Source organism: Schistocerca americana, unplaced genomic scaffold (assembly GCF_021461395.2).
Source record: "Schistocerca americana isolate TAMUIC-IGC-003095 unplaced genomic scaffold, iqSchAmer2.1 HiC_scaffold_1072, whole genome shotgun sequence".
NCBI lineage: Eukaryota > Metazoa > Arthropoda > Insecta > Orthoptera > Acrididae > Schistocerca > Schistocerca americana.
Window position 1 is genome coordinate 12,501 of NW_025725126.1, and position 7,500 is coordinate 20,000.

The 7,500-nt window shown below is 55.0% G+C and overlaps 3 non-coding genes across 3 annotated transcripts in view; all 3 read right to left on the reverse strand.

Moving 5' to 3' along the window:
- LOC124560184 overlaps positions 1-1,226 on the reverse strand; it is a 4,222-nt gene extending 2,996 nt beyond the window's left edge. Inside the window, exon 1 of the ribosomal RNA XR_006969083.1 lies at positions 1-1,226. This exon is cut by the window's left edge and continues 2,996 nt beyond it. This is a non-coding gene — a ribosomal RNA (large subunit ribosomal RNA).
- A 188-nt stretch (positions 1,227-1,414) lies between these two features.
- LOC124560187 lies at positions 1,415-1,569 on the reverse strand. Its single transcript, XR_006969085.1, has one exon. It is a non-coding gene; the product is annotated as a 5.8S ribosomal RNA (ribosomal RNA).
- Positions 1,570-1,920: 351 nt separating this feature from the next.
- Positions 1,921-3,830, reverse strand: LOC124560183. Its single transcript, XR_006969082.1, has one exon. It is a non-coding gene; the product is annotated as a small subunit ribosomal RNA (ribosomal RNA).
- Between the last annotated feature and the right edge of the window lie 3,670 nt (positions 3,831-7,500).

The window sequence follows — 7,500 nt, forward strand, 5'->3', positions numbered from 1 at the left end:
CCGACGATCGATTTGCACGTCAGAATCGCTACGGACCTCCATCAGGGTTTCCCCTGACTTCGTCCTGGCCAGGCATAGTTCACCATCTTTCGGGTCCCAACGTGTACGCTCTAGGTGCGCCTCACCTCGCAATGAGGACGAGACGCCCCGGGAGTGCGGAGGCCGCCGCCCCGTGAAGGGCGGGGAAGCCCCATCCTCCCTCGGCCCGCGCAAGGCGAGACCTTCACTTTCATTACGCCTTTAGGTTTCGTACAGCCCAATGACTCGCGCACATGTTAGACTCCTTGGTCCGTGTTTCAAGACGGGTCGTGAAATTGTCCAAAGCTGAAGCGCCGCTGACGGGAGCGATTATTCCGCCCGAGAGCATCCCGAGCCAACAGCGGCGCGGGTCCGGGGCCGGGCCAGGTAGGTCCGTCATCCGGGAAGAACCGCGCGCGCTTGCCGGGAGCCCGAGCGCCCAAAGGGGCGAATCGACTCCTCCAGATATACCGCCGGGCAGCCAGCCAGGACACCGGGGCTCTGCCCAACAGACGCGAACCGAGGCCCGCGGAAGGACAGGCTGCGCACCCGGGCCGTAGGCCGGCACCCAGCGGGTCGCGACGTCCTACTAGGGGAGAAGTGCGGCCCACCGCACACCGGAACGGCCCCACCCCGCGGCGAGTGGAAAGGCAACCGGACACGACCCCGCCGCGGATTGCTCCGCGCGGGCGGCCGGCCCCATCTGCCGAGGGCGGAGGCCTGTGGCCGGATGGGCGTGAATCTCACCCGTTCGACCTTTCGGACTTCTCACGTTTACCCCAGAACGGTTTCACGTACTTTTGAACTCTCTCTTCAAAGTTCTTTTCAACTTTCCCTCACGGTACTTGTTCGCTATCGGTCTCGTGGTCATATTTAGTCTCAGATGGAGTTTACCACCCACTTGGAGCTGCACTCTCAAGCAACCCGACTCGAAGGAGAGGTCCCGCCGACGCTCGCACCGGCCGCTACGGGCCTGGCACCCTCTACGGGCCGTGGCCTCATTCAAGTTGGACTTGGGCTCGGCGCGAGGCGTCGGGGTAGTGGACCCTCCCAAACACCACATGCCACGACAGGCGGCAGCCTGCGGGGTTCGGTGCTGGACTCTTCCCTGTTCGCTCGCCGCTACTGGGGGAATCCTTGTTAGTTTCTTTTCCTCCGCTTAGTAATATGCTTAAATTCAGCGGGTAGTCTCGCCTGCTCTGAGGTCGTTGTACGAGGTGTCGCACGCCACACCGCCAGCCGGCTGTGCACGCTACCGAGTAAGTACCGGTATGCGAACCGCCAGGCGACGGGCGCGCATCGCACGTTTCAGGAGGCGCGGCCGGCCCCACAGGCGGCCGCGACGCTCCCAGGTCTGCGAAGCGGGGCAAACGCCGCGCGCTTCAGTATACGTAGCCGACCCTCAGCCAGACGTGGCCCGGGAACGGAATCCATGGACCGCAATGTGCGTTCGAAACGTCGATGTTCATGTGTCCTGCAGTTCACATGTCGACGCGCAATTTGCTGCGTTCTTCATCGACCCACGAGCCGAGTGATCCACCGTCCTGGGTGATCTTTTCTTAGTTTCCACTGTCTCTTTCAAGACAGTTGCATAGGCGGGACGTAGGCGTGTGGCGGCCCCTGTTCAAGCGTTCTGTGTCCAACGGCCTCACGGCCGATGGGCGTCGTACGGCTCCACACCGGAGCGGACAGGCAGTCGGGCGAAAGTCATTCAAAACCGGCGCCAGGCGCCAGGTGCCGCAGGCCAGCCGCTCCAGCGCTTCAGCGCTCGTACCACACAACATTGGCGTTAGTTTTGAGAAGCACGCGTGGTTCCGCACGCGGCGCACGGCTACTGCGAGCCGTACAGGTAGCGTGTTGCGCGACACGACACGCACATCGAACGACATGCAGTCTAGTCGGTAATGATCCTTCCGCAGGTTCGCCTACGGAAACCTTGTTACGACTTTTACTTCCTCTAAATGATCAAGTTTGGTCATCTTTCCGGTAGCATCGGCAACGACAGAGTCAATGCCGCGTACCAGTCCGAAGACCTCACTAAATCATTCAATCGGTAGTAGCGACGGGCGGTGTGTACAAAGGGCAGGGACGTAATCAACGCGAGCTTATGACTCGCGCTTACTGGGAATTCCTCGTTCATGGGGAACAATTGCAAGCCCCAATCCCTAGCACGAAGGAGGTTCAGCGGGTTACCCCGACCTTTCGGCCTAGGAAGACACGCTGATTCCTTCAGTGTAGCGCGCGTGCGGCCCAGAACATCTAAGGGCATCACAGACCTGTTATTGCTCAATCTCGTGCGGCTAGAAGCCGCCTGTCCCTCTAAGAAGAAAAGTAATCGCTGACAGCACGAAGGATGTCACGCGACTAGTTAGCAGGCTAGAGTCTCGTTCGTTATCGGAATTAACCAGACAAATCGCTCCACCAACTAAGAACGGCCATGCACCACCACCCACCGAATCAAGAAAGAGCTATCAATCTGTCAATCCTTCCGGTGTCCGGGCCTGGTGAGGTTTCCCGTGTTGAGTCAAATTAAGCCGCAGGCTCCACTCCTGGTGGTGCCCTTCCGTCAATTCCTTTAAGTTTCAGCTTTGCAACCATACTTCCCCCGGAACCCAAAAGCTTTGGTTTCCCGGAGGCTGCCCGCCGAGTCATCGGAGGAACTGCGGCGGATCGCTGGCTGGCATCGTTTATGGTTAGAACTAGGGCGGTATCTGATCGCCTTCGAACCTCTAACTTTCGTTCTTGATTAATGAAAACATACTTGGCAAATGCTTTCGCTTCTGTTCGTCTTGCGACGATCCAAGAATTTCACCTCTAACGTCGCAATACGAATGCCCCCGCCTGTCCCTATTAATCATTACCTCGGGTTCCGAAAACCAACAAAATAGAACCGAGGTCCTATTCCATTATTCCATGCACACAGTATTCAGGCGGGCTTGCCTGCTTTAAGCACTCTAATTTGTTCAAAGTAAACGTGCCGGCCCACCGAGACACTCACTCAAGAGCACCCTGGTAGGATTGCAACGGGGTCCGCCTCGGGACGCACGAGCACGCACGAGGCGCGTCGCACGCCTTCGGCTCGCCCCACCGGCAGGACGTCCCACGATACATGCCAGTTAAACACCGACGGGCGGTGAACCAACAGCGTGGGACACAAATCCAACTACGAGCTTTTTAACCGCAACAACTTTAATATACGCTATTGGAGCTGGAATTACCGCGGCTGCTGGCACCAGACTTGCCCTCCAATAGATACTCGTTAAAGGATTTAAAGTGTACTCATTCCGATTACGGGGCCTCGGATGAGTCCCGTATCGTTATTTTTCGTCACTACCTCCCCGTGCCGGGAGTGGGTAATTTGCGCGCCTGCTGCCTTCCTTGGATGTGGTAGCCGTTTCTCAGGCTCCCTCTCCGGAATCGAACCCTGATTCCCCGTTACCCGTTACAACCATGGTAGGCGCAGAACCTACCATCGACAGTTGATAAGGCAGACATTTGAAAGATGCGTCGCCGGTACGAGGACCGTGCGATCAGCCCAAAGTTATTCAGAGTCACCAAGGCAAACGGACCGGACGAGCCGACCGATTGGTTTTGATCTAATAAAAGCGTCCCTTCCATCTCTGGTCGGGACTCTGTTTGCATGTATTAGCTCTAGAATTACCACAGTTATCCAAGTAACGTGGGTACGATCTAAGGAACCATAACTGATTTAATGAGCCATTCGCGGTTTCACCTTAATGCGGCTTGTACTGAGACATGCATGGCTTAATCTTTGAGACAAGCATATGACTACTGGCAGGATCAACCAGGGAGCTGCGTCAACTAGAGCTGAGCAGCCGGCCGCCCGGGAGTGTGTCCCGGGGGCCCGCGCGAACACGCAAGCGTCCGCTCAATTATTCTGCAAACAGGAGGAGGCTGAGCTCCCCTGCACAATACACCTCGAAACCCTCTCAGGTCCCGGCGGCGCGCAGCGCCGTCCTAAGTACTTGGTCGGGTTCGAGAGAGGCGCAATCGCCCGGAGTTTGGCGAGTAGACGCTTTAGGTGCGACCACCCGTGCTCCCAACTGAGCTTGCCGCTGCCGACAGAGGCCCGGGAGCGTGCTGTCGTGGCATTGCCGGCGGGAGACAACACGCGCCACCTACGGTGACCGGCAGCTCCAACGCCAGCGCCACAGAAGGACAAAAGCCCCACTTGGGTGCCGAAGCGAACTCTCCCAGCACAGCGCACGCGCCAACACGTCCGCACAGCTGCGATACAAACCACCTGCGAGAACCGCAGAGGCGACCGAGCAGCAGACGGCGTCGCGGCGCCGAGCGCCGGGCGGCGGCGCATCCTCAGCGCACACAGTCCTCAATCGGACCAGCACACTGCAGATGTCCACCGCGCTTCGCACCGGGCCCGCGAGGACCTACTTTGGCCGCACGGCGCCGCGTGCAGGGTGCGCCGGCGCGCAGCTGCGCCGCCTGCCGCCTCCGTCGGCCGGCGCGCCTGCCACTGGCCGCCCCCACCAGCCGGCTGTAGCGCGTGCGCCCACGCACCGCGCGGCCAGCACGCCGGGAGGCCCCCCCTCACCGGCCGGGGACGGTCCCACCCAGCCACCGCCGCGTATCGCTTCACACCCAGATGCCATTCACGTTCGTGGGCATGGTGGGTATCGCTGGAACAACCGGTTGGTAGCTCAACCGATCGTCGCCATCACTGATTCACCTCTAGCGAGAACAACCGCACCACAACGGTTTACCAGTTGTTCATTTGCATAACGTCACCAGCAAACGTAGGCGTCCATCGCCATTTGCAAATTCAACGATTGTTGCATGCCTGTGTCAGGTGTCACGACACACTATGTCTGCCCACATACACGCAACAACATGTGCACGCTTCGCGAACACGTGGAAGGTGGCCCCCGTACGTATGCGATGTCCATTGCGCGAACGACTGTCAACCGGCCTCTGTCGCATGTCGCAGATGTGGAACGCAGTGCACCATGCTATCACGGTGTGTGAGAAGAGACGACTACGTCTGACAACACGCGCCACTACATCAACAGACGGCTCATGCTGATCGCCATCCAGGGCATACCACACTGCAATCCAGCTCTTATAGGGAGACGACACGTAGCTGAGTGCACAACATTTGGACCGCATGGTTCGCCGTTGTTGGCGCAGTCGTTGTACGGTCACATGTACCACGATGTATCATTCAGTACATGAGGACCAATGTGCAGTACAGTGTGTGATTTGGACGTACAACATCAGCGGACAGTTGACACAGGCCGTACCACAGCGTAGGCTAAGTGCTTCGCACATGCGAATGCCAATGAACAACTGCAAATGCCAATGAACAACTGCAAAGGGCATTGAGCATGTACGTCCTGCTGCCATCCACATTACAGTGTATAGCTGCAAGGTGTTTAACATGAAGCGATACACTGGGGACCGGGCAGTGCGAGTAGCAAACTATATTGCGGGGGTTGCAGTTAGGCAACACTACACTAATTTAACGCGTCGTATGACAATTACAGAGCAGGTTAAGGCCCAACGTGTGTTGGGTTAAGGCCCAACGTGTGTTGGGTTAAGGCCCAACGTGTGTTGGGTTAAGGCCCAACGTGTGTTGGGTTAAGGCCCAACGTGTGTTGGGTTAAGGCCCAACGTGTGTTGGGTTAAGGCCCAACGTGTGTTGGGTTAAGGCCCAACGTGTGTTGGGTTAAGGCCCAACGTGTGTTGGGTTAAGGCCCAACGTGTGTTGGGTTAAGGCCCAACGTGTGTTGGGTTAAGGCCCAACGTGTGTTGGGTTAAGGCCCAACGTGTGTTGGGTTAAGGCCCAACGTGTGTTGGGTTAAGGCCCAACGTGTGTTGGGTTACGTTAAGGGGCAATGTGGGTTACGTTAAGGGGCAATGTGGGTTACGTTAAGGGGCAATGTGGGTTACGTTACGGCGCAATATAGGTTACGTTACGGCGCAATATAGGTTACGTTAAGGCGCAATATCGGTTACGTTAAGGCGCAATACAGGTTACGTTAAGGCGCAATACAGGTTACGTTAAGGCGCAATACAGGTTACGTTAAGGCGCAATACAGGTTACGTTAAGGCGCAATGCAGGTTACGTTAAGGCGCAATGCAGGTTACGTTAAGGCGCAATGCAGGTTACGTTAAGGCGCAATACAGGTTACGTTAAGGCGCAATACAGGTTACGTTAAGGCGCAATACAGGTTACGTTAAGGCGCAATACAGGTTACGTTAAGGCGCAATACAGGTTACGTTAAGGCGCAATACAGGTTACGTTAAGGCGCAATACAGGTTACGTTAAGGCGCAATACAGGTTACGTTAAGGCGCAATACAGGTTACGTTAAGGCGCAATACAGGTTACGTTAAGGCGCAATACAGGTTACGTTAAGGCGCAATACAGGTTACGTTAAGGCGCAATACAGGTTACGTTAAGGCGCAATACAGGTTACGTTAAGGCGCAATACAGGTTACGTTAAGGCGCAATACAGGTTACGTTAAGGCGCAATACAGGTTACGTTAAGGCGCAATACAGGTTAGGTTAAGGCGCAATACAGGTTAGGTTAAGGCGCAATACAGGTTAGGTTAAGGTACGACATAGGTTAGGTTAAGGTACGACATAGGTTAGGTTAAGGTACGACATAGGTTAGGTTAAGGTACGACATAGGTTAGGTTAAGGTACGACATAGGTTAGGTTAAGGTACGACATAGGTTAGGTTAAGGTACGACATAGGTTAGGTTAAGGTACGACATAGGTTAGGTTAAGGTACGACATAGGTTAGGTTAAGGTACGACATAGGTTAGGTTAAGGTACGACATAGGTTAGGTTAAGGTACGACATAGGTTAGGTTAAGGTACGACATAGGTTAGGTTAAGGTACGACATAGGTTAGGTTAAGGTACGACATAGGTTAGGTTAAGGTACGACATAGGTTAGGTTAAGGTACGACATAGGTTAGGTTAAGGTACGACATAGGTTAGGTTAAGGTACGACATAGGTTAGGTTAAGGTACGACATAGGTTAGGTTAAGGTACGACATAGGTTAGGTTAAGGTACGACATAGGTTAGGTTAAGGTACGACATAGGTTAGGTTAAGGTACGACATAGGTTAGGTTAAGGTACGACATAGGTTAGGTTAAGGTACGACATAGGTTAGGTTAAGGTACGACATAGGTTAGGTTAAGGTACGACATAGGTTAGGTTAAGGTACGACATAGGTTAGGTTAAGGTACGACATAGGTTAGGTTAAGGTACGACATAGGTTAGGTTAAGGTACGACATAGGTTAGGTTAAGGTACGACATAGGTTAGGTTAAGGTACGACATAGGTTAGGTTACGGTACGACATAGGTTAGGTTACGGTACGACATAGGTTAGGTTACGGTACGACATAGGTTAGGTTACGGTACGACATAGGTTAGGTTACGGTACGACATAGGTTAGGTTACGGTACGACATAGGTTAGGTTACGGTACGACA